Raw genomic sequence first — 26,980 nt, forward strand, 5'->3', positions numbered from 1 at the left:
TAAACGGAACCCCACATCATTCCGTGCGAATTTAAATCCCCCAGAATCAATCGTGGAGCAGGAAGGGCTTCAACCATTTCATTAAGCTGTCGCTGTCCAGCTTGTGCTTTTGGAGGAATATAAACCGAAGCTATGCAAATATCTTTGCCTTTAATGTTTATTTGGCAAGCAACAACTTCTATACTAGAAGTTGAAGGGATGTTTAATCTATAAAAGGAACAGCATTTCTTAATTCCCAAAAGCACTCCACCATACGGAGAGTCTCTATCGAGACGTATAATGTTAAAATCATTAAAATTCAAAGCTATGTTTGAAGTAAGCCATGTTTCGCATAAAGCAAATACATCACATTTTTGACTATGCAATAAAATTTTAAATGAATCAAGTTTTGGCATGATGCTTCGACAATTCCACTGCAGGACAGTGATTGTATCATTTGCGGCGGGTGATAAATTATCCATCAAAAGATACAAAACCTGAGACAATTGGCCATTGAGCTGATAACTGCTTCAAAAAATTTCTAGCTATTGGAAGGAATGCCATTATGAGGGTCTTTAAGGGTTCAGATATATTGAATGCTGAGAAAATCCATTCAACAATTTCCGAAAACTTCAGTAATCCTGTTGGTGGCTGTGAAATGGAGCCCACAGGATTATTACCTTTTTCTGTGCTAGATCCTGGATTGGTTTGTGAATTTGACAAACCAGGAGGCACAGTCTTTGGTTTTGACTTTTTTTGTTTAACACGGGGATCTTTTTTTGAAGATGAAACTTTAGGTGTCTTTTTTGGTAATTTGGAAGAAGACTTCTTTCTCTTAACTGACCCTTGGGTAGTGATAAACGAATTACCTTCACTATTTTCGTCAGAGTCAGAGTCCTCTGTTTCCTCTAGATTTGAAAACCCGTTTTCGGTTTCCAAAGGGGGGACATCAATGACCGTTTTAAGCATTTCTGCATAAGTGCGCTTAGACCGTGCTTTTAAAGAAAGCTTAATTTTGTCTTTGTGCACTTTAAATGCAGTGCATACTGAAATATCCTCATGAGGGCTTTCCCCACAATAAATACATTTTTCAATTTCCTTGTTGCAATCATTATCTTTATGAGGTTCTTCACACTTAATACATTTTGGTTTATTGCTACAGTAAGTAGCTGTGTGTCCGAATTTTTTGCAGTTCGTACAATTCATTTTATTTGGAACAAAAAGCCGAACAGGGAGGCGAATTTTATCGACATAGACATGGGACGGCAACGCAGACCCGGCAAATGTCACTCGAAACGAGTCTGATGGGCGATAAACTTTTTTTTCCCTCTTCATAAACTACTGAGTACAGTTGTTTGCACTCCAGTATTTTCACACCCTCAAGCATAGAGTTCTTGAAACGACCAACACCATGCTTGAGTAAATCATCTACCGAAAGACTCGCTTCGGTAACAACACCGTCAATTTCGACATCTTTGGAGGGTATGTAAACTTTATACTCTTTAATGAAATGTTCCGAAGAGACAATATCATTCGCGTGTTTCAAATTATTTATCACAACACGAATTTTATCGTTATTTACTTTTATGATCTCTTTGATTGAAGAGTATCGTGATGTCAAACCTTTAGAAATTTGGTAAATGTTTAATGGCTTTGATATACGTCTAAAAAAGACTATCCAAGGCCCAGAAGAGCTCTCCTGATATTTTTTCGTTCGTGGGGGTATAGGATTCATGCTAGGATTCACGTCCATGGATTCATCCATCACATTAAAATTTTTAATCGAACTTTAAAATAAAAAATGAAACCAACACTACACAGTACTCAATCAAAAGGAAAAGAAAAAACTTCTACCTTGAAATTGTTGTCTATCTCCGTTGCACTGCCGTGTAGATCCTCGTTGCTCTAGATGTTCTTGTTGGATGCTGATTGTTGGATGTGATGCTACTGCTACCTGACATCCAGCACCACTCGATTTCCGATTTACTTTTGTCTTCGCCAGCTGCAACCAGCGCAGGTCACCGGTGTATACCTGCGTGTTGTATGGCAGTGGAAAGACCGAGTTGTCTTGTCTCCTTCTTCCTTGTGCTCCGCACCGATATGCTTCTGCACCGAAGTGCCTTCGCACCGGTGTGCCTTTGCACTCTCCTGCTTCTGTGTGCCTTTGCACTCTTCTTCTTCAATGTGTCTTTGCACTCTCCTGCTCAGCACTTGTGGCTGTATATTGTGGCCTGGGTAGAGCTTGGGAAACGCCCTTTGTTGTTTCCTTCACCAGCTTGGCCCAGCACTAGGGCTCTCTTATGCAGCACGATTTTACGTTTTAACGGCTGCTGCCAACAGGTCTCTACCTGTAGTTCAACCGTTGTCGTATTTAACGCGTGTAAACTAACCAGCGTTATTAAACTGTACGCTTCTATACACAACCTTCTCGGTTGAACGGCTATTACTGAATGAAGATTCTGAGATTGAGCACTTTGCTTTCATGCTGGGGCCGTTCTAATCAGAATTCAACAAAAGTGCAAAAAACTATTTTGTATTTTAAATTTTATTCAGACATTCTGATTTTCATGCAAATTTGCATAAAAACCGTATGAAAAACCGCATTAAAAGAAACTTGATTGTATCGAATTTGTAAAAAGGCGGGGCAGACGAGTAAAAAAATTGACAAGAAAAAGGACATAGAACATGAGATTCTGAGATTGAGCACGTTTCTTTCATCCTGGGTGCGTTCTAATAAGAATTCAACAAAAGTGCAAACAACTTTTTTTTTATTTTAAATTTCATTCCCATGAAAAAAAACCGCAAAAGTTCGAAATTCGCATACAAAACAGCAAAACTTTGAAAATTTGCATAAAAACCGTATGAAACACCGCATTAAAAAAGACTTGATTGTATCAAATTTGTAAAAAAGGCGGGGCAGAAGAGAGTAAAAAGAGTGGTTTAGAAATGCTTGAAACGTCGAGATTTTGTGGACTTTATTTTTTGGTGTTAACACTAAATCTTGAAGTTTAGTGCATTTTTACGACGAATCCCGAAAACAGTAAACTTCCGAAAATTTGCATAAACGCATAAAAAACCGCATAAGGTCGCCCGAAAATAAAAATACTTCTTTAGTACTCCGAAAGTTAGTAGAAAATAATCTAGAATTTGGCGAAATTAACTGGAAAATAAGAGCAAATCACCATATTATTAATCTCATTCAGTCCATAACTGGTTAAAAATTAGCTCAATAATTTTTTTAAATTCTGAGTTTGAGCTCTTTTCGTTCATTCTGGGCGCGTTCTAGTCAGAATTCAACAAAAGTGCCAAAACTCAGAATCTAAGTCAATTATTGAGAAAGTTTTTAACCGAGTAAAAAGTTTTAAAATTCGCATGAAAAACAACCGCAAAAGTTAGAAATTTGCATAAAAACAGCAAAACTTGCATAAAAAACCGTATCAAACATTGCATTAAAAGAGACTTGATTGTATCAAATTCGTAAAAAAGGCGAGGCTGAAGAGTGTACAATAAAATTGACAAGGAAAAGGACATAAAACATGAGATTCTAAGATTTAGCACTTTTATTTCATCCTGGGCGCGTTCTAATCAGAATTCAACAAAAGTGCAACAAAAATAACTTTTTAATTTAAATTTTATTCGCATAAAAAACAACCGCAAAAGTTAAAAATTCGCACAAAAAACAGCAAAACTTTGAAAATTGGCATAAAAACCGTATGAAACACCGCATTAAAATAGACTTCATTGTATCAAATTTTCAAAAAAGGCGGGGCAAAAGAGAGTAAAAAAAAATTGACAAGGAAAAGGTCATAGAAGTTAACATGGTGCGACTGTAATTAATACTGATAAATTATGTCAATAAGCGACATATAAAAATAGTTTTTTGGTAACTACAGGGTGGGCTTTTTGAAGTGAAAGCATATGTTTCTGAACAAAATATATGAAAAAACATTTTTATTTCGATTATAAATTATTTCAATTCAATGACACATGTAGCAGCTATTTTTTGAAAATGCTATCGTGTAAATGGCCACCTTTTGCCTTGAGTACAAAATGTGCCATTTTTTCGACGTTTTGGTCAATGTATTGGTCGTAATGGCGGCGATTCTACGTCGTATGTTGTCATGAGTTGACAAAATAATCTGGTGGTGTCAAATCGGGTGATCTCCGGAGCCAGTTTAAATCACCGTTTTTCGATATTCCGGGGAACAATGGCCACAAAAAATCGATTGTTAGTCGAGCTGTATGGCATGTTGCACCGTCCTGTTGAAACCAGTGGCTATTCCAACCATTTTCACGAACGATGGACATTCCAAAATCATTTATCATGGCTCGATAACGATAGCCATTAGCAGTTTTAGTTGCTCCATCATCGTTTTGGAAAAAAAATAAGGACCAATCACCATATCCGTACAAACTGTAACTTGTTGGTCGTATAGAGGCTGTTCTTCAATTAATTGAGGGTTTTCAGTGACATAATTTTGCTTATTAACTCAACCATTTTATGTGAAATGTGCCCCGTCTGACATGATGGTTTTTCGCCAAAAGTAGGCCTCGTTTGGAATGAAAAGCTGAACAATTTCAGCGCGTTTTTTTGGTATGAACTGTTCCTTGGTAAAATTGCCATTGTAATGACGCTTTCAACGCGATATGTCATTAGACAATTTGACAATTCTGTCAAAAAATTATCGGATTGTCCGATGTTTCCACTTTAAATGGTCCACCCTGTATTTCAATTCTTGAAAAAAAACTAAGAAGAATGCTAATCTTCTGCTGTTTAAAATTATTGCCACATTTTCGAGGAAAATTCTCCAACTGCTTATCTCGCTGATAAAATTGCTCTACCGCAGAACTGCACACGGTTCGAATTAAATCAATACTGACGCGCAAACTGAATAAAAAAACCTTTCTTAAAATAACACGTCATTACACGTTTATAGTCAATAGGGCGGAAATAACGAGAGTAGAAAAAAGAGATGCCCGACCGCAGAACTGTGTACAATACCAATGAAATCAATGCTGGGACTAGCACTTTTCAATGGGAGATTATATCTTGTTAGCTGTTTCAGGTTGGTGTTTGGTTCTTAGAAGCAAACGATTTGTGAACTAAGACATAGTTACGTAAAAATACTGCGATGAAATCTCTAAACTGTTGTAGCTATGGAATCCTACGATATAAGTTTATTTTGGAAACAGAGTTTCTTGCTCGAAACATTCTTCAAACAACAACAAAAAAAACGTTCTGGTCCGTCTAAACTCAACATGAAGAAATATGATTTCGGTTGTTTCTTTACTCGAAAATTCTGTGATAAAACATTCAAAGTTTGTTAAATCCACACAACTCCCGTCGAGTTCACACGGCACTATCAAAATGGCAGTAGGCGGGGAAAAACTATTCAAAGCTGCTCTTTTTACTGCAGATTCGCCTTCTCATCGTCGGAAAGCACAGGGTGCCCGAGAAGTCATACAACCGTTTCAAGACGTTTCTTGTTTAGCTTCTTCACAGTTTTCAAATTGCAGTCATCGTGTAGTTCATTGGAATATCTCTGGTATGTAGGAAACACTAGTTAACAATGCTAATGACTTAATAGGGTCTCTCGTAGTGTACAGAATAGTGCTGAGCAGGTGCCGGAAGTGGTTGCTGCTCTGATATGCATCAGCTAAATTCTTGCGGTTGCGATGGCGATGGCGGCTTGTGTCCGGGAGGGAACCTGAGACTGAGAATAATAGCATTCATACGAGAAAACTTTCTTAGGTTGCGGTTGAGGCAAGGCAGAAAATGGAAAACTAATATATCCTCATGGGAATGGGGGTGGGGAAGGGGGAGGGTGGGTGTTGGTTTTCTACGGACGGGCGCAGCTGACACAAACTTGTTCGATGTCTGCATAAGATTCCGTAGGAAATGAATCGAGAACGTTTGCTGGAGTAACTTCAAGTGATTGTGATTTACAACTCCCAATCGAGACATACTGGATGGAACACATGTCAGAAAAATCAGAAATTTCGCATGTTGGCCTTAAAAATTCTATTTTACAGTTTGCCAACAGATGATTGCTCACAAAACGGATTAAAATACTTGTTATTACGGTTCGTCTTCGAACCATCAGTGCATTAGCAGTTTATGTTGAACGGCTGATGCCACCGCTGATATTTATTTGTTAAACTATTAAAAAAAACTCCAACATTTTTTGCGACCCGGAAAACAGTACCAGACGAGACGTGCAGTGAAAGCTACTGAATATTTAAGCATGAAAAATGCACATTTCGGTTAGGCGGGCTGCCTACCGTGTAGTATTTGAAAAGGTCGTTAATAATGTGCAGAGGTATAATTCCCTATTTTTAAAGGCTGTTCGGGGAGGGACCACCCCGTATGCAAAATAACCCACAGTCCTGTCGAGCATTTCTCGATTATTTCGGAGGCATGGTTTGATTATCACCGCTTTCTCCCTCCCACGGGTGGTCATAAACAAGGCAATCTGATTCCTTAATGAGGTTTGTACACGCATAAATAGCAATCAAACGGCCGGTGGTTATGAAATGAGTGCCAGCCATAATATGGTATAATTTCGGGTTGTACAGTAATGACAACAAAAAAATGGGGAGTCACATGTCAATTTAAATGCAAAACGCTATCTGATGCCTGGTCACACAATCAAGGGGCTCAATTTGCATCAGCACCTACCAATTGGTGTTGGTAACTGTTGGTTGCAAGAAAAATTATTGTTATGAATATCATTATAAATACTTCTTGAAATCGTTTTCTTCTAAAAACCAAACACCAACCTGAAACAGCTAATATGATATAATCTCCCACTGAGAAGTGTTAGCATTGATTTCATTGGTATTGTACACAGTTCTGCGGTCGGGTATCTTTTTTTTCTACTCTCGTTATTTCCGCCCTATTGACTATAAACGTGTAATGACGAGTTATTTAAAGAGTTTTTTTAATTCACTTGACGATGATATATTATCAGTTGAATGTTTTAACTTCGTAAAATTTGTTTCAGAATCCTAGAAACTGTTTCAACATTATTTGCTTATTTTTTAAATTAAAATCTGTTGATGAGAGAGTTTCAAAATTGCATGTTTAATGTCATTATGATCGGTCGTGCCTTGTACGCAACTCTGTAATTATTTATTTACGGATGGACAAACCGCTACGACTCAAGAATTATTAGAAATGCACGAAGCGACGAAAAAAAAAATTTTTTTTTAACAAAATCGAAAATTGTGTCAGAAAGTTGACTTAAAAAACTTTCGGGATAACACCGAATCTTGACGTTTCATGCACTTCTAAGACAAAACAAGAAAACCGGATAGCTTCGAAAATTCGCGTAAAAAACACGAAAAAAACGCATAAAAAAGCGCGTAAAAAGATGTCAATGTACTTGAAAAAGCGTTCAACTTCTTTTCCGTATATATTCTCTTTTTATATTGCTCAATCGATTTTCTATCACTTCTTTGACATCATTTTTGTGCAATTAACAAATCAACATGAACATAGCGAAGCACCTCTCGCCGATGATAATACAACCAGGCGAATAATTTGTTGCATATTAGTTACGAAAGTTTCAAATTTGTAGCTCAATTTACTGTAATTTTTTTGAGTACTTCGCTAAGCTCATATGAAGTTATGTACTGCACTGAAGCACTGCTACTAAATAAGTTTGAAAACAAATCGAAAAACTCTATATGAACGCAGCGAAATATTCAAAAAAATTTCCAATAAATTGAGCTACAAATTCAAAATTACCGTAACAAATTAGTAACTAATAAGCAACAAATCATTCAATGAATTTTGATTTGTTTTTGAGCTTATTTAGGAGGGGTGCTTCGTTAACTTCATATGAAATACTCAAAAAAATTTAACAACAAATTCAAAGTTATTGCAACTAATCACCTATAAATTTATATGAAATTAACGAAGTACTCGAAAGAAAAATTGAGCAACAAATTCAAAACCACCGTAACTAATTGGCAACTAATAAGCAACAAATTATCCACCAGGTTTCAATTAGTTTTCAAACTTATTTAAAAGAGGTGCTTAGTTAATTTCATATAAACCTTGCGAAGTATTAAAAAATCTTAAAAATTCCGTGATTATTTAGTAACAAATGTTCGCCTATTATCATTATACCATATTTCAACGAGCTTTAGACAATTTTCCTAAAATTTCAACCCTCTAACTGCCATACTGACCGTTCTAGAATGTTTTACTACATGAAGTGAAAAGTCCCGGGCCTCTCACAGAAAAGACGTTGTTTGTTGAAAACAGGCCTCTAGATGGCCCAATACCAAATTTCATGACAATCCAACCACTAGTGTATGAACAACAGAGTTCTATTTTCCATCAAGCTATGGAAAAAGACGCAATCATACATAAAAGCAGCGGTGAAATTGAATGATTTGCGGTACCGATTGGTCCACCATCCCCCGTATTCTCCAGACCTGGTCCCCAGCGACTGTTATTTATTTGCAAACCTGATAAGGTTTCAACAGGGATAGTAATTTTCGTCGAATGTTGAGGTCATTACAGAAACGAAAATCTATCACATCTTTATTTTATCAAAAAGCACCAAAATGTTGGAAGACACATTACGTAAATAACAATCAACCATGCGTCCTCATTAAAGTTTTATTAGAAGGAAACGCATGGCGCATAACTACAAGAGATAATTACCATGCGTTTCCTTTTAATAGAACTTTAATTGAAACGCACGGTTGATTGAAAATTTGTTTAAGAAAGTTTTAAGCAGTGTGTTAATTCTGAAACCGAAGCACTTTAACATGCAAATGAATTCCACATTTGAGAGAATTTCCCTGACTACAGTCTTTGTTCGCATTCGTGAAAGATAAATTAAATTGAACGGACTCTGCAAACAAAAAAGGCGGGTGGGTAATATCAGAGACATAACTGGAGGACGTAAAGGCGAATAAAATTGACATGTTTCTTTCACATTTCCGAATGTCAATAATCGTAAGCATTAGTTTATTGATTGTGTACATTTTGCAACTTGTAAAAGTGTATCTAAAATATTACTTATTGACGACCAACATATTCTACCCCACAAACAACACTGAACAAATGAGTGTAAAAAAATACAACAAACCATGAGATAGTTATAATTTGAACAGTTCTTTGGGAATCTTTAAGTAAGTACTTTTTGTCACCATTTATTTATCTACACCTGAGTTCTGGAAGTGAATTTAAGAACTAAATTCGGGCCTGAGATTGGCTTCGAGTGCAGTTGAAAAATTCAAGATCGAAATCCAGATCAAGAATTCATTCCACGAATTTATTTCTAGAATCTCATGAACTGAGCTCAATTTTAGAATCTAGATTCTAGATTGAATTATAATTCGCAAGTCAGTTCCAAAATACTAGCTCGGAGTTCAGATCTGACATTTGGTTCCAGAATCCAGATCTAAAATTCGTATCTTCAATATTGTTCCAGAATTCTGAAGTTGTATTACTGAATCACAGTTTTTGATGCGAATTCCGAACTAAAATCAATACTATAAATTCAGTTCCTAAATCTTATTAGGAAACTTGTTACAAAAATATAGTTTTAGAATATAGAATTAGGATTCTATTCCTGAGTCTTAGTTTTACCTTCTCAAACTGGATTCTGATACTAAATTCTAACCCTTAAGTTCAGAATTCAGATGGACCATAGATTTCAATCTAAAAATTTAGTTTTAGAATTCAGTTCCAGAATTCAATGCAAATGAGGTTTTACACCACAAGGTTTGTTTTTGTTGCTGATGGTTGGAGGCGACTGAGACTAGCTCAAAACCGTCGTTCGAAAGCGGAAAAGGCTTGCCAGAGTGATGATTTTTCCTCTTTGTTTCAAAAGTTTGACAAAACCTAATCGTTGAATTATTTGTGGTAATTTCACACTGTTGAAAATTTATTTATGAATTGCTGATCATATTTCTGATGGCATGGAGAAAGAATTATGTGGTTGCGTATAGTACAATTCGAGAAAATCATGAATGAATGTTACCCATTCTTTCACTAGACGAATTTTGATAAGGTACCCCAAAGTAAAGTAGGACCTATTCACGTCAAAAACAGAACAGTTCGGACCATAGTTGGCACTGTCAAAAACAGAACAGTTCGGACCATAGTTGAGAGCTCTGTGTCGAGCATTAATATTAACATTCTTTGAGCAAAGCGTGAAAACATCTGCTATTATTGAAGCACGTGAAATTTCCCGTCGTACTTAGAGTGTGCCAAGACCGGTTAGTAACCCAACGGCTACTAAACGGTCTTGGCACACTCTAACCACACACACTTACCGGAGAAATGTTTGAGAGGAAAGGAATTTTGAACAGTGTACATGTGCTAAGTGCTTACTCATGGATCCTTCCGTGAAAGATTCGAAATAGAATGGATTTTTTTCCTTTTGAACATAATAGTTGAACATCGAGGTTAACTACCAAACTTTTCACTGTTGAATGATAGACAAGCAAAAACGAACATCGTTCAAGTATAGAAAGAATATTGCAGGTCCAAGATGGCCTCCCTGCGGAATTCCAAATGCGACAAACTCGTATCCATATCTGTTCAGTTCAGCGAACGCGGAGGAAAGATCTTCGTAATTAAAGTCCGGTTGTGAATCGATAGGACAAATACTAGAGTATGTTCGCGATTGTCGAGCGCGGAGGCATGCTACCGTGTTGAGTATCGACGATACATATTACTTGCTGTGGTTGAGAATTGGTGTCAATTCTACCTTTCTCGAATAGTACAAGAGTGAGATTTTGCTGACATTTAGGTGCAGATCAAGATCAGCCAAAATTTTCCTCGGATGCCTGTCATTTCGATGAAACTCATTGCCTCTAACGTAGAGCGAACGAAGCACAAAGTCATTGTGGACAGTATTTTTGATGATTGTTTCATTGCTAAATTAAAGACTGTCCCAGAAAGTATGGACGCACTTTGATTTCGCTGTAAATAATTCACAAGTGTTAGATATTCAAATTTTATTCGATATACTGATAATATTAGACTACAACAACAGAGTATTATTCTCAACATTTTCTACTTAGCTATTGTAGACTAGCTGGCGCACCTTCTTGCGAACGTTCCTCGTGAAATTCCGTACAGACGAGGAACGTTCCGTTCTTGGCGACAAGTTTTGACACTTTTGTCCAATCTTTTTCGAACTTCCTCAATTGGTCGAAGTTGTGGACAATTTGGTGGAATCATGTCTTTTGGGACGAAAGTGACATTTTTTGTAGTATACCATTCTACCGTTGATTTCGGGTAGTGGCAAGAAGCAAGATCTGGCCAGAAGACAACATGATTCTTGTGGCTTCGAATCATGGATGGAAGTCGTTTTTGTAAACATTCCTTGATGTATATTTCGTTGTTCATTGAAGCAGTGGTGATTGAAGGGTTTCGAAATCTTACCGCAGCTATAAATTGCTTGCCAGACCATAGCTTTCTTACCAAATTTTTCGACTCCAATCGATGTCTCGGACTGGTTTAACACTTGCCCTTCTCGCACCGTATAATACTGTGGTCCCGACATAGATTTGCAATCGAGTTTCACGTAGGTTTCGTCGTCCATGATTATGCAGTTCAAATTTCCAGCAAGAATCGTATTGTACAGCTTTCGAACCCTCGGCCGATGCTTCTTGTTTCGGACTACGTTGCGGTTGTTTCTGCTTCTTATAGGTTCGAAGATTCAAATGTTCTTTAGCCTGAAGGACATTTGATTTCGAAGTGCCCACTTTTTTGTCCACATTCCGAACTGAAACCTCCTTCTTTTGCTCGAACGCCTTCAGTATACGTTTATCCAACTGAGGGTTAGCAGGACCTTTTTTTCGACCCGTTTTCGGTTTATCCTCAAAGGTGTTATCCTCACCGAACTTCCTGATTGCATTTCGCACGGCTTTTTCACTTACTCCTTCCATTTTTGCTATCTTTCTCAGTGACAGTCCGCGTTCTGTGCACCATTTGCACACAATTTTCCGACGTTGTTCTGCTGAAAGTCCACGCATTTCGAAACAAACTAATGAAAACGAATAAACAACTACACAAGTGGTTAGAGAAGAGTGTAAACAACAGGACGCAGCCATACAAATTGACAGATTCTGAACCATTGCGAAATGGCAGCGGTTATTGGTTGCATCCATACTTTCTGAGACAGTCTTTATGTTTTTCAATCGGAAGAATTATTCCTGTTTTTTGCAAATAATTCAGAGGTTCTCGAAAGAACCGATGCTATGAATGTCTCCGACTGGATTCTGGATTTCTAAGATATGGTAACAGTTGATTATAAAGGGGTTGGCGGTTCAATGCATAGGACGCTGGTCTTACAAGCCAGCTGTCGTATGTTCGAGCCCCGACCTGGAAGGATTCTTAGTGTCAGTAGGATCCATAGTACTAGCCATGCAATGATTCTGTACACTAAGAATCGGCTGCGAAGTCTGTTGAAACAGAAAGGCCAAATTCCACAAAAGGAATGTAATGCCAAGACTTTGCTTTGATTACAAAAACACATGTATTTCATGTCGTACCAGGCTACGTTACCCACTTGAACTCTGAAATCAAGACTACCTATTTTTGACTCGCTACGGTTTAAAAAGGACTAATTCGTTTTTATTATTAATCTATTTAATTAAACAACATTGTTCTCATTCAATCAAACAATTGCAAGCTAGAAACATTGCTTCCTAATCCACTTAATGATGTGAAAATGCTTTTTTTTGTTACATTACAACAGTTTCATTAAAACATGAATTTCATTAAAATAATTTCTGACACAATTTTGAGCCGATTTTTGACACAAATTTATTCAGATTGGCTAGGGTAGTTCCCAAAAACGTGCTTCAGTACTTACGTCGCATATTCGTGAATGTTATCGAAACCAAAAGTAATAGCAATTATTGGGGAACCAGAGGTGGAAATAGCCACTTTTGGCTTTACGCAAAAATAGTACTAAAAATATTTCTACTCAGAATGTTCTACTCTCCGAAAGCTACGCGGCCACTTATACGGGAGCCATCTTGCAAAAAAAAATCTACGCCCTTGCGAACGGCCTTCCGACAGATGCTTCACTGTTTTTGCCATTCGGGTAGAGTTCTACTGATAGAGCTGTTAATTTTTATCTGCTGACTCATGGGTTACTATGATTGGTGCTGCATGGGTAGTTTCGTTAGTGCGATTGAAGGTAACCCTATGAAAAATAGGCAATTTTTGCTAACGCTTTCGGTAACTACCCGAACTAATCCTAATGATCGTGTCTGGAATCGGCCCATATTCGTGTCGGAAACTATCTCAATGCAGTAAATATGTTTAAATGACAAGAGCAAAGCATTATCACACCACTAGGTGGATTAAGAAGCAATTCTTTTCTCAATACAGTCTGTATGGGACTGTTAGCTAGCAGTACTTAGAGTACTCGAATGAACTTCCTTGTCAGCTTCCATCAGCCGTCGGTCATTTACTAACGAAACGCGTAGAAAACTTATTCAGTCAATTTATTGTGGCAGCGTCCGGCAGACACATCCCCAACCAACCAACCGATGGTCAGGATAATAAATTACGATTTTACCAGATACAATCTTGCCAGGAATGGTATACGAAGAACCCCTCATCGAGTTCCGGAACTATTCTACCCACTGCTATCAGTTAGCGCTCGTCTTCAAGAGTAAAAATGTTTAGGTTTATTTCAGCATGCGGCTTCATGATTTAGTAAGAGCTCTACATTTACCAGCATGTCATTGAAAGGCAGTTTCTGGTCTAAATGAAATTACAGCTAACCGAACACTTTACTTTTTCTTCTTCCGATGGCAGCTTGAATCCTGAATCAAAAGTAAAACTCGTATCAATGTGATATTTACGTACAAAACATTATCTTGTGAAATGTCTTTCACATTTATACACAGTAATTGGATGAACTCAATGACAGAAAGCAGCCCTGAGTGCTTTGCCCATTGAAGCTGGTACCGTTTTTTGGAAGGATTACATCCTCTTTTATGGTCCCACAAATCCCTTCATTGGTTTCATGATGTCATGCAGTTTGGTAGCACGGAGGGAGCCGACCGGAGTAGGGGTAAGTGGTTCAAAACGTTGATTTTGCCATGAATGGTCGGTACACCTGAAATACGAGTAATTCGGAGATGGTTCATCACAAAGGTTTTCCCCCATTTAATGCCGTAGAACCGATCGTCTAATCTAAGCCGGTGTCGGTAGCTAGCAGCTTCCGTTTGCCGTGGGTGGTGGAACTAAAGCATATGTTTTATGATATCCTCTTAACATTATTATTGTTCTGGAATTGGTCCTACTCTAATAGCTGCTGCCGGTGTTGAATGCGGTAGTCGAATGTCACATTAAATCGAACCGACGATGATTCTGAGCACTTGCATAAACAGTTTCTCAGTGGTGATGTTTAGAATTCATCTTCCTAGGAAGCTTTGCTCTAGCTAAGCATGGAACGATGTTTCAAGGCTAACGAAAAGTCGATTGCATTGTTTTCTGAAACTGTAAACCTGGGAGACATTTGATTTAACAAGATTTCCGATCCGATTTTCGCATGATGTTAGTACTTAGATGAAATTACGATGCCAACGCTTAAATGTACGATTGTGGAGTAATTATTTCAATGATAAACGATTCCCACAATTGTCAACTAAAATGATATGCTAATGATACATTAAGAAAATACCGACTGGTTTCTTTGAATTTCGAAACACGCCGAAGAAAATATCCGTCTTTGAGATCGATTTTTTGGTCCTAAAAAGGACCGAATTCGTCCAAGCAGAATGAAGATGGAAAAAATGGCCAATTTTTAGACGACACTTAGAATAATGATTCTACAAGAAAATATAATGAGATTAAGAACTTGTGTCTTGGAATAGCAAAATGAAAAAGAAAATCAATAAATTCGTTGATTAGCTGGATGTCGAGTACGCGACAACGATAACAGAAAATGACGAGTGGGTAATGTCACAGACATAACCGGATTAACGTAAACTCGATTAAAATTGACAAGTTTCCTTTTTTTTGTTTCAATTAAAGAGAATTTAACATCAAGGTCATTCGCCTCTTCGGGCCAGAAACAATTTCTTACCCTACGTGCGGGGTTGGAAATCGAGCTCAGGTGGGCTGCGTGAAAGGGGCATCAACTTACCCATCACGCTATACCCGTCCCCAGTAACACGCTTCCTCTTTTGCTGAATATTTGTTTTTTTGTCGTGAATACGACTTACTTTACTATGGGGTGCCTTTTCAAAATTAGCCATATGGAAGAATGGGCAGAACTTAATCGTGAATATCTCGACTTGTATTAAAGGCAGCAACATAATTCTTTCACCATTTCATCAAAAATATGATCAGGAATTTAGGATAATATTTTGAACAGTGTGAGATAACCACAAACAACTCAAATATTTAGTTTTCTCAAATTTTGAAAACAACGCGGAAAACTCTTTACTTTTGCTTGGCTTTTTCGCGCAAGGGCGACGATTTTGAGGTAGTCAGGCACATATCTTCAACTGACTGCGTATAAAAGGGGAACCGTGGTCGAAATTCGATCATTTCTTCTTGTGCGTTGGATGCAAGCAGACGTCGTGGGACCAGCAGCTTCGGAGAGTGCACCTTCTGCTTGGTTAAAAACCTCAAATGCTCAGGTCGCATCTCTCATTTGGACTTCAGTCGTCAGGTGGAGCAGTCGTCAATGAAAGCGGAACTTCTGTTCTTGGTTCTAAATTTAGTTCTTGAACTCAAGTCCAGTTCCTTATTCTAGAATTCTATTCGGTTCTTTTTAGAACCATAATAATACTCTCAAAGAATTATGCGAAATTTTGTTTTGCTGTACTTTATACAACCCATTTTGATGGTCGAGGCGAAAAATCGTCTTCAAGTTTCAGAGCGTAGTTCCGGGTTTAGAATTCAGAGCCTGTGTGCTGAACTGGATTCTGGAAAAAGATTTCAGAACTGATTTCAGTTTCGAAATTGTAGTTCTAGAACTAAAATCCATCTGAATTCTGAGTCTATTCTAAGTTCTGAATTTAGTTGTTGAACTCAGGTCCAGTTCCTAATTCTAGAATTCTTCAAATCGGTTCTCTTTAGAACCATAATTATACTCCTAAAGAATTATGCGACATTTTATTTTACTGTACTCTATACGGCCCATTTTTATTATAAAGAACTATCTAGTTATTTCATTACATTTAATTGCGTATCAGAATGTTTAACGTAACTAATCTGTAATTTAGTCTAGGCGCATCGTTTAAAATTCTAGTAGTGAAAAAGGGGAGTGTTGCAATCGATCAACTACCAGTTCAAATTCGGAAGTATAAAGAAAGTGTGTCAGTTTTATTCGTATTCACGACATCCAGTTATGTCTCTGACATTACACACCCGTACTTTTTTCTCTAATATTAAACAACGTCAAAGAAAACCACGAAATCGCTCCAATAGTGATGTGAATATACCTGTCTCTTGTCTTTCCAATAGATTCATTATAGTATTTTCTACATCGAGCTAACGCGTGAAACAAATTTAGGCAGATCCGACAACTTTCCGACGGATTCAAGTATTTAAACGATTAACAGAAAATTGATTGAATTTTGTGATCGAAAAACTGCTCGAATTACTGTTCTAAAAAAAAAAAACGCTCGGCAAAAATTTCGAACATCGACGTAAAATCGTCTGAAGAAAGAATTAAATTTGGGAGGTGAGACTTTCTGAAGTAAAACTGCTGATGTAGACATTTATGCTCCGACGTAAAATCCGACGTAAAATTATCCCAACGTAAAACTGACGTCAACATTTCTGACGGAAAAATTTCTTACGGAAAATTTCTGACGCAATATTTCTGGCGTAAAATTTAGACGTGAAAAGTTATGACGTACAATTTCTTATGCAAACATTTCTGTGCTCAAACTTGTAGTATTGATTTCATGAAGTAAAAACATCCAACGTAAAATTTCTTATGGAAGATTTCTGACTTAAAAATTTTTAACTTGAAATCCCTGATGTAAGAATTTCGTTTCTAATGTAAAATTTTTAACGTCAAAATTTCAAAATTCTAATTTTTTTTACCTCAAATTTTGAATGTAAAATTTAGGACGTAAAAATTAACGACGTAAATAATTCTGACGAAAAATTTTTGACGTATAAAAAAGTAGAATTTACTGCTCGAAAATAATATGACAAACATTTCGGATGTAATTTTTACGTTAAACTTCTGACGTGAAAATTTCCTTTTCTAACGTCAAAATTTATGACTTGGATGCAAAATTCTTGGCGTAAAAGTTTCGTACTTCGGATGTCGAAATTTTCTAACGTTAAATTTCTGACGTTAAATGACGGAAGTTGAAATTTTTCACGCAAACTTTCTGTAGCAGAAACTTCTTCTCTGACGTACAAATAAAACTTCTGACGAAAAAATTTCTGATCGAAACAAAAAAAAATAATAGGACAACGAATTCTGACGAATAAGTTTTTACCGTTCAATTTCTGACGTAAAAAACTCTGACAAAATTTCTAACATAAAGTGTCAGATGCAATATTGCTGGCGTAATATTTAGACGTTAAAATCTGGGGCGTAAAATTTCTGACGTAAACATTTCGATCATAAAATTTCTAGCGCCAAGTTTCTGATGAAAAACTTGTAATATTAAGTATCTGATGCAAAATTTCTGACGTGAAATTTTCGACATACACAGATTTAGCTTAAAATTTCAGACGAAAAACTTCGGATGTCAAAATTTCTAACGTAAAATATAGATGTAAAAATTTTCAAAGTAAAATTTTTAAGTGAAAATTTGAGCTTCGAAAAAAATGAACATGAAGATTTCTGACGTAAAAGTTTTTAACGTTAAATTTTTGACATGCATTTTTTTGTGAAAAGATTTTTGACGTTAAAGATTATTACGAAAATATTCTGAAACAAAATTTCTGGGGTAAAATTTAGATGTACATGTCTTCCGTAGTTTCGTATGCAAAATTTCTGAAAATAAAGTACATTTTAAATTTCGAAAAAAAATTGAAATTTTAAAATAAAGTACATTTTGTTTTTCAATTGATTCGAGTAATCAAACGATCATCAATAAACAGGTTGCGAATAATGCTCGAAAAACTGTTCGAACGTAAAAACCGTCCGAAGTGATAATAAAAATTTCGAAAATGAGAGTGTATGCCGTAAAATTGCTGATGTAAAAATTTTCAACGTAAAATTTCTGACGTAAAAATTTCTGCTCGACAAAAAATCAGACATAAAGAATTCTGACGGAAGAGTTTCTAACGCTAAATTTCCGACGTAATATTTCTGACGTAAGATTTTTTAATGCCAAACTTCTGACGTAAGAGCTCGTTCCTTGCTTAAATATTCTGCCGTCAAAATTCTAGCGTGAAATTGAATTAAATTATAAACAAAACAAAATTTCTGACGTAAAAACTCGGAAAAAACGGATATTAGGATTTCTGATTTGAAAATGTCTTTTTTGTCGAAAAATTTCTGACGTCAAAACTTCTAACGCTAAATTTCTTTCTGAAGTACACTGAGGTCTCTTTTTAGGAAGGGGGGGGGGGGGGGGGGCACATATCGCGTAAAAAACCGCGCAAAAATGACCGCGTAACTTCGGAAATCCGCGAAAAAAAACATTAAAACTAAAGAAAAAAGAGATGCCAAATATCTTACAAATGCATGGAACGTCCAGATCTGGTGTAATCTAAAAAAAAAAAAAAATTATGTGAAAATCGACTTTGGGACATAGAAAAATTTTGAAACTTTCGAAATCGAAAATTTTTTTGATGCCGAAAAATCCCGAAAAAAATTCGCGTAGCTTCGGAGATTTCTGACATCAAATTTTGTAACCTAATATTGACTTCTCTCGAAAAAAATCGAACATCAAGATTTCTGACGTAAAAATGTCTTACATCGAATTACGGATGAGAACTCACACTAGAAGCTGAACATCATTACCCTCTGAAGATAATCGGCTCGCCAATGTATGTAGGAGTGAAAAAGAAGCAACAATTGGAAATTGCACTTCCACTCTCCCTGCTCAACACTATTGGGTTTCGACTTTGCAGTTAATCGTCTACCGAATTCTCTTAAGGTGAGGCTCCAAACTTTCTCTTAAGGCGAGGTTCCAAATCGTCAAAATGTCCGTTTTTTAGAAATTCTGACGTCGTTTGATGTTAAAATTTTTTAGATCAGAAGTTTTTCGCAAGAAAGTTTACGACAAAAATGTTTATTTCAGAAAATTAACATCATAGACTTTTACGTTTAAATTAAACGTTAGAAATTTAACGATAAAAATATTTACGTCTCAAATTGTACGAAAAAAAATTTTACGTCGGAGATTTTACGTTAGAAATTTTGAGGACAAAAAATTTAAAAATGTCAGAAATCTTGTGATATGACGTAAAATTCCAGGCCTAAAATTTAGACGTCAACATTTCTGTCTTATATTCTAACGGAATATTGAAACGTAACAATTTCTATTGTATAAATAAATTTTCTGACGTAAAAACTTCTTCTCGGAACATCAAGATTTCAGAAGTAAAAATGTCTTTCCATCGTAGAATTTTTGTCGTCAAAACATCTAACGTCAAATTTCTGACGCAAAATTTCTGACGTAAAATTTCCTAAGTAAACATTTCGGTTGTATTTTCTAACATAATATTGAAACGTAACAATTTCTAAAGTATAAAAATAATGTCTGACGTAAAAACTTCTTCTCGGAACATCAAGATTTCAGAAGTAAAAATGTCTTTCCATCGTAGAATTTTTGTCGTCAAAACATCTAACGTCAAATTTCTGACGCAAAATTTCTGACGTAAAATTTCCTACGTAAACATTTCGGTTGTATTTTCTAACATAATATTGAAACGTAACAATTTCTAAAGTATAAAAATAATGTCTGACGTAGAAATTTCTTCTCGAAAAAAATCGAACATCAAGATTTCTGACGTAGAAAATGCCTTTTGCATCGTAAAATTTTTGTCGTCAAAAATTCTAACTTAAAATTTCCAATGCAAAATTTCTGACGTAAAATTTCAGGCCTAAAGTTTAGACGTAAAATTTTCGACGTAAACATTTCTGTTGTATTTTCTAACGTAATATTGAAACGTAACAATTTATAAAGTATAAAAATAATGTCTGACGTAGAAACTTCTTCTCGGAAAAAATCGAAGATCAAGATTTCTGACGTAAAAATGTCTTTTGCATCGTAAAATTTTTGTCGTCAAAAATTCTAGCGTAATATTTCTGACGCAAAATTCTAGGCCTAAAATTTAGACGTAAAATTTCCGACGTAAATTTAATTCTGACGTAGTATTTTTATTTTGTCGTAAAAATTTCTGGCGTTGAATTTAAACGTAAAAGTCTATGACGTTAAATTTCTGACGTAAATATTTTTGTCGTAATTTTTTTACGAAAACTTTCAGATCTAAAAATGTTTAACATTAAACTCCCGACGATAATAATTTTTTCTGACGTCAGAATTTCTAAAAACCGGACATTTTGAAGGTTTGGAACCTCGCCCTTAGAGAAAATATTTTTAATTCGGTAGACGAATAACTGTAAGGTCGAAACTCGAAAGAAATGTGTTAACCAGGAAGAGATGAATACATACAGTGCCGAGCCGATTATCTTAAGAGGCTAATGATGCTCAACTTCTAGTGTGAGTTCCCGTCCATATCCATCAATTAAATATCCATCAGTTGATGTTCGATCAAAGCATACCTTAACTAATTGAAATCTCATGCAAAGCCCTCGCAATGTTTGACGTTCGACCCGACCAGTCCAACGCCTTCTTCGTTCACTGCATCGTCATCAGCTTTCAGTAGTATCCTTGACAACGCGGCCTGTCGCGGCCGTGGCTTGTACCATTCCCGGGGCCCAGAAAATCGCTGAAGCAAAAATGCAGATATTTTGGGCCCGGCTTTCGTTTTCCAGGTAGAGACGAATGAAAAGAATTCAATTCAACCTTCCACCCGGTCGGTACCGGGAGCGGAAGGAAAGGAGCGTTTCTGTGTGCCTGCGGTCGTCACTTTATGAATGGGATGAATTCTTCGGCAGTTGGGTTGCTGCCAAACAAAACGAGGAAAATATTTTAGAATGCAAATTATTTCCAAGTGTTCCCCAGGGACACCCCAAAACTAAACATCGACAGCGGTGTCTTTTGATTTTTGTTGGTTTGTTCCCTTTTCCGAGATGGCATTTTGTTGAGCCTAGCAAGCAGAAGTAGTTTGTTACGGTTGAATGTTTTGTTATAATAAAGTCCAGCAAAATGGTCTTGTGATAAGGGCGAGCAACACTCGTTCATCCGTGTTTTCTAATCGAAATGGAGGAGATTGAAGGAAAAAAAAGTCACTCTCTGAGAAATGCTTTGTACGACCGGAAGATTAATAGTCTGTATTGAATCGATTTCTCTAAATACGAATTCAGACGGCTGAATGGAGAAAGAGCGGTTGAATTATTGGAAAGCTTAGAACTGAGATCGATACCGAGGCCAGAAAGTGATTTGGTACCATTGTAATCGCGGTCGTTTATCTTCCCGTGTACTGACGCAAAGAACCATAATTTTAAACGGGGCAAAAAAAATCTTTTGAAAATTTTACACTTGCGCCACGGGAACAATTGCAAAGCCAGCAAATTTTTCTTCTACGGAGGCTTTCAATAATAATGGTAATAAATTTTTTGAGGCAAGCCCTCCAGCAAAACAAAACAAAAAACGAGCATTATTCAGTCTCTCTGATTGAGAGTTGAGATTATATCACTTTAATGATTCGGGCATTAGGAATGCTGCCAGTTAGTTCTCATTTGGTAGGTGCCGATGGCACCACGATTAAACCTCCTCTAAGAAGTTCTTTGACTAAAGATGAACACAAAATACCTCCGTTTCTATTTTGCTTCTCTCTTGTGTGGCCCGGATCAAAGAAGTCCCGGGACGTCATAATGAGGGTTGTTGGGAATAATAGGAGCAAGCAGATATACGGGGTTGTTTTCTGATGCTGGCTCTTGCTCATGTTCCCCTTCTCCCTGCTCAACGCACCTTCTTCGATTGTTCTTTCGTGGACGTTAGAACAGGAGAGCGGAGGAAACTCATGTTTTTCTTCGCCCCATTCGACTTCGAGTTGGGTTGTGATAATTTGCTACCTCGCATTTGTGTTCTGGATGGTAATTTTTTTCTACTGGTTGGAAACTTTTCGGAAACAATGGTAGCTTCTGCCGAGTAGGCTCAATTGATGCTCAAGGACTTGAGATATGAACCTTGATCCGACTTTTTGTTTTTTTCTTTTGCCTCCGCGTTGGTTCCGACGATCTACCACCATTAATCCAAGGTAATTTTGAAATTTGTGCCATTTCACTCATATTACTCATTTGATTTGCCTTTTTTTAGATGGGTGCCTCTTCGAAGTTTAAATTGCTTGAAAGTAAAGTACAGAGCGATGTATTTACAGTTCGCATATAAACGTAGAAGTTTAATCGTGATCACAATTATTTATTGCTACAATTTTTCATCCGTGTAGCAAAGCTACGCTAAATGCGAACCTGTTACTAATGTTAGAATCCAAGTAACTACCAAGTCTAGTATATGTCTTGTATGTGCATATAGAGCTGACGTAGGGCAACAGGATATACACGCATAAAAAGCTCAGGAATATGCAACTTGATGATCGCTTCAATACAAATGATGCGTGTTTGTGTGTTTAACCTATACCAAGACTCTATTTCTGGCATCCGTTTACAGAAAATAGATGCGAATAACTTTAGTCCAGGACTCTGGGAGGTGTCAACTCAATCGATGATTCCGATGACCCAGTTTCGCATACAGAGCAAATCATGTTCCGAGGTCACTGTTCCGTTAACTAGCCCCGCGCTTATGCAATGTTTGCATCTAATGGATTCAAATATTACATAACGGCTTTTGACCCTAAAAATTCTTGTTTTTAATCAGATCCGACTTCGGTTTCAGCGGATACAGGGTGATTAGTGTAACAATGACAATTTCACATAAATTAATCGGGTTGGCAGATTTTGACAGTCAATGACCAAATGAAATTATTTTGCAGTTTTACCAGTATTCGATTTGTAATCCTGGAAGGAACCAAAAAAATTTAATTTGTAACGAAATACAATTGCTCAAAGATGTCTATACTGATTTTCAGTAATGTTGAATCAAATCAATTGGTTTGCAAACCCTTAGGTAAATTTAACTGACTTTAACTACACCGATTTTCGACTTCCGGTTCCGGTATCGGGAATAGAGGAGCTGAATCATTTTCTGCGAAAAAAAAACAAACAAATAGAATTTCATGAACCAATTAAATTAAAATAATTTCTTGAAAACTAAAAACACCGAAGAATATTTATGCAAAAAACAAATGCGAACTGATACAAACAGGTATCATCTCACTGCTAGGTAGATTAAGCATGTTTTTGCACTCACTCGGAGATTGGCTAAATTGATTTTCATGAACTTAGATTCAAATGAAAGATTTTGTAGTCCCATACAATTTTTCGGAATTTATTCAAATCCGACTTCCGGTTCCGGAATTACAGGGTGATATGCACAGAAAAAAGTGCACTAACGGCTGAATCGATTCTCACAAACTTAAATTAAAATGAAAGTTATAATTGTTTCATACAATGTTCCTGAATTTTATTCGGATCCGACTTCCAGTTACGGAATTACGAGGTGATTGATGTAAAAATTCCAATTTCAAGTTACTTCCTCACTTTTCTCAGGGATGGCGTGACTGATTTTAACAATGGTCCCGTACAAAACTCCCGAATTTCATCCGGATCCAACTTTCGGTTCCGAAATTACAGGATGAAGGATGTTAAAAATTTCAAGCAGTTACACAGAGTGGTGATAAAAAAACACAAAAATGTATTTCAAAACAGAGCTCGAATCAATTCCCATCGTTGGGATTTGACGACCACGGGAATCGACTTCGGCTATGCTATACCAGTTCCCGGCTTGCGGTTCCGGAAGCACCTGGTAATATTGTTCACAAACTATGAAACCGAACTTACTTTTCTCAGAGATGGCTTGACCTATTTTCGCAAAATTTGATTCATATGAAAATTCTTATTATTCCATACGGAATTTTTGAATTTTATCCCGATCAGTCTTCCGGTTTCAAAATTACAGGGTTATTAGTGACAAAAATTTTAAACTTTCATATAAAGCGCCCCGTACTCACATGCCCTGGTATGGAAGAAGTAAACACAACACCGCCTCTACGAACGAAGCACACAGCATGCTGTGTTCGATTTTGTACATTTTTGCTTTTCTCATAGAGAAAGGTTAGGAAATCACTGAAAATCGATTAGTGGAGTGAAATATACCATTGAAAGTGTAAAAGAATTTTTATTATTTAATACGAAAAATTGTAGTTGAATCCGGAATAAATTATCTCTAACTTTAGTGCACTCAATGAAGTGCCTAAACACATTCAGTTAATTGCATGCCTAATATATGGAATTTGCAAGAATTTGCCTAGAGAAAAGATCAACTGATGGCAAATAAGCCGCATGAGTATATTGAATGTGCATTTTGAGTTGTAATATCATAATCCTTTCTCCATTTCATCAGAAATATGATCAGTATTTTATAAATTAGTATTCAACAGTGTGAAATAACCATAAATAACTTAAAAATATAGTTTTATCTAACTTTTGTAAAAAATGAGAAAAATTCATTGCACTCCCATTTGCTTATAAAACCTCATTAGGATTACATTCTGGAACCTAATTCAGAACCTGGTTTCTGGTCCACCTGAATTCTGAACTCAATTTTAGGTATAAAATTTAATTTCAGAATTTAGTTCCAGAATACAATTTCAAAACTTAAAACTGAAACTGTCGAGTCACAATTCTAGCTTCTGGAATTGGTTTTTGGACTAGATTTTGAAACCGAATTTAGTCTCTTAATTTGAGCTCGGAATTCATATCCAGAACTCCGATTGAGAAACAATTTTGGAACAAAATTCAGAATTGGAACAATATTCAAGATATGAATTCTAGATTTGGATTTTGAAACAAAATGCCAGATTTGAGATCCGAACAAGAATTTCGAAACTAACTTCTGAACCTGAATTCAATTCCCAATTCGGTTTTGGCATTTACTTCTTGAATTCAATTTCAAAATTTAATTCCTAAATCCAATTTCAGAATTCATTTCAAGAATTTGAAACCCGCATGCTGGAATTGAGCTCTGTTTCCTAATTCAGGTTCGGAAAGTTCAGTATTCTGTTCTAGAATTGAATTTGGAACCAGGATTCTAAAAATGAGTTGAGCTCTACAATTTTAGAACTAAATTCATGAAGTTAATTCTTGATCTGGATTCCGAACCTGAATTCAATTGCAGTTCCTGAATACTGGTCCAGAATCTTGGTACTGGTGTAAATGAAGAAATGGGGTCTAAGAGTACTCAAGAGTTGTAAACATCGGATAAATCGGTTTCTTTTCAGAACCACCACATTTTAGGATAGATGTACCGTTACAATTTTGGAAGCGAAGCAGTAAAAGTGGCCAACTTCACACAATCAATTAAATACGTACGATTATCAATATTCGAAAGTGTGGAAGAGGCGTATCAGTTTGATTCGTTTTCACGTACTCCAGTTGCGTATCTGACAGTACCCACCTGCTTTTTTCATCTATCGAAACCCAGAATTTCCAAAGGTAGATCGCTATTTTGCTATTTATTTTCAATTTCGTTTTACCTTTCGTCTTCGACTTGTCAGTGCAAAGCAGTTCTAGCTGAACTGATGCAATACCTTTTCAGAAGTCAAAATCAGAAAATGTATTCATTTTCGTTCACAGAACGTAGCGAAAAATAGATTTTCATGGGAACAAACGCTAACACATGCACTATTTTTAACTTGCTAATGTTAGCACGCTAAGCTATCAGGCTAATTAGTTTCGGATAATCGTGTACAAATCTGTGCTACGCGCACGGTTTTGTAACCAATTTGATTCACATATTCAACACAAGGCGAACAGTCGGGAACATAACCGACCATCGCAAATTTATGCTTGTAAAGATAATAAAATTTTCACCACTTTACCGTTTTATGCATTATGCAAAAGCAATCAAATTCTGTTTAAAGCTGTCTCTCCCTCCCTTCGATAATACGGTCCCATCGGAACGATATAATACTAGTAACAGAGCAAACACGAACAAGCTTGCTTGCTGGATGTTCCTTACACAGGATACTTTTTACAGCTCGAGATTGTAACGAAATAAATAAATAGTGTTCCATCCGGTTGTGCATATTTCCTCCACCATTGACAGCCGTTGATTGTTTAGTTTACAGTATTTTTCAAAGCATCGTTCGATCGGTTACGGTTCCGTATCCTGATTTCGTTACAAGCTGTTCCTCCGAACGGTCTCGGTTATAAGGTTACATGCTAACCGGAGTATTTTGTTATCCGCTCCGTTTTCTTCTATCGACGGGAATCGTTCAGTCCAGTGTTCAGCTGCTGCTGCGAGAAAACAATGGAGCAAACATGTACTGCATCTTGGGACTAGTAAAAATGTGTTCCACTCAGCTGGATATTTATTTGTTTTGGCAAAGACGTGATCGAGAAAAAAAGTTCGAATCCCAATCAATTTCCTAGTTTGATGAGGTAAAACCAAAATATTTCGCATGAAGCTTTCAGCTTCAGATCAAACTTTAATGGCTCACCTACTCAACGGAAGGACAACGACTCATTAGACTTATTTTAGTTGAATCCAAATTATGAGCAACATTGACCGAAATAAAATCCGGTTTTGCATCGTAGCAGCTGTCAATTGGCTCATTGATTCCGTGTTCGCATTCCAAAAGATCAAAAATCTATAGAGAGGGGAAAACTGCACCACCTTGCCAAAGCAGTTTTCTTCACTTTAGAGAATCATTTCAGTTCCACCGACAAACTTGTTGATTGGCTGTATACATCTGAATGGAATGGAATCTAATTACGGAATATTGTTTCAGTTCGATGTTCGGGCTTGCCATCGCCTTTCGACAGTTTGT

At 36.6% G+C, this 26,980-nt stretch overlaps 1 protein-coding gene across 1 annotated transcript in view; it reads left to right on the forward strand.

Moving 5' to 3' along the window:
• LOC131434592 (calexcitin-1-like) overlaps nucleotides 1-26,980 on the forward strand; it is a 147,828-nt gene that overhangs the window by 57,652 nt on the left and 63,196 nt on the right. The gene's annotated exons all lie outside the window — the stretch shown is intronic.

The sequence above is a fragment of the Malaya genurostris genome, chromosome 1, assembly GCF_030247185.1.
Source record: "Malaya genurostris strain Urasoe2022 chromosome 1, Malgen_1.1, whole genome shotgun sequence".
Lineage (NCBI taxonomy): Eukaryota > Metazoa > Arthropoda > Insecta > Diptera > Culicidae > Malaya > Malaya genurostris.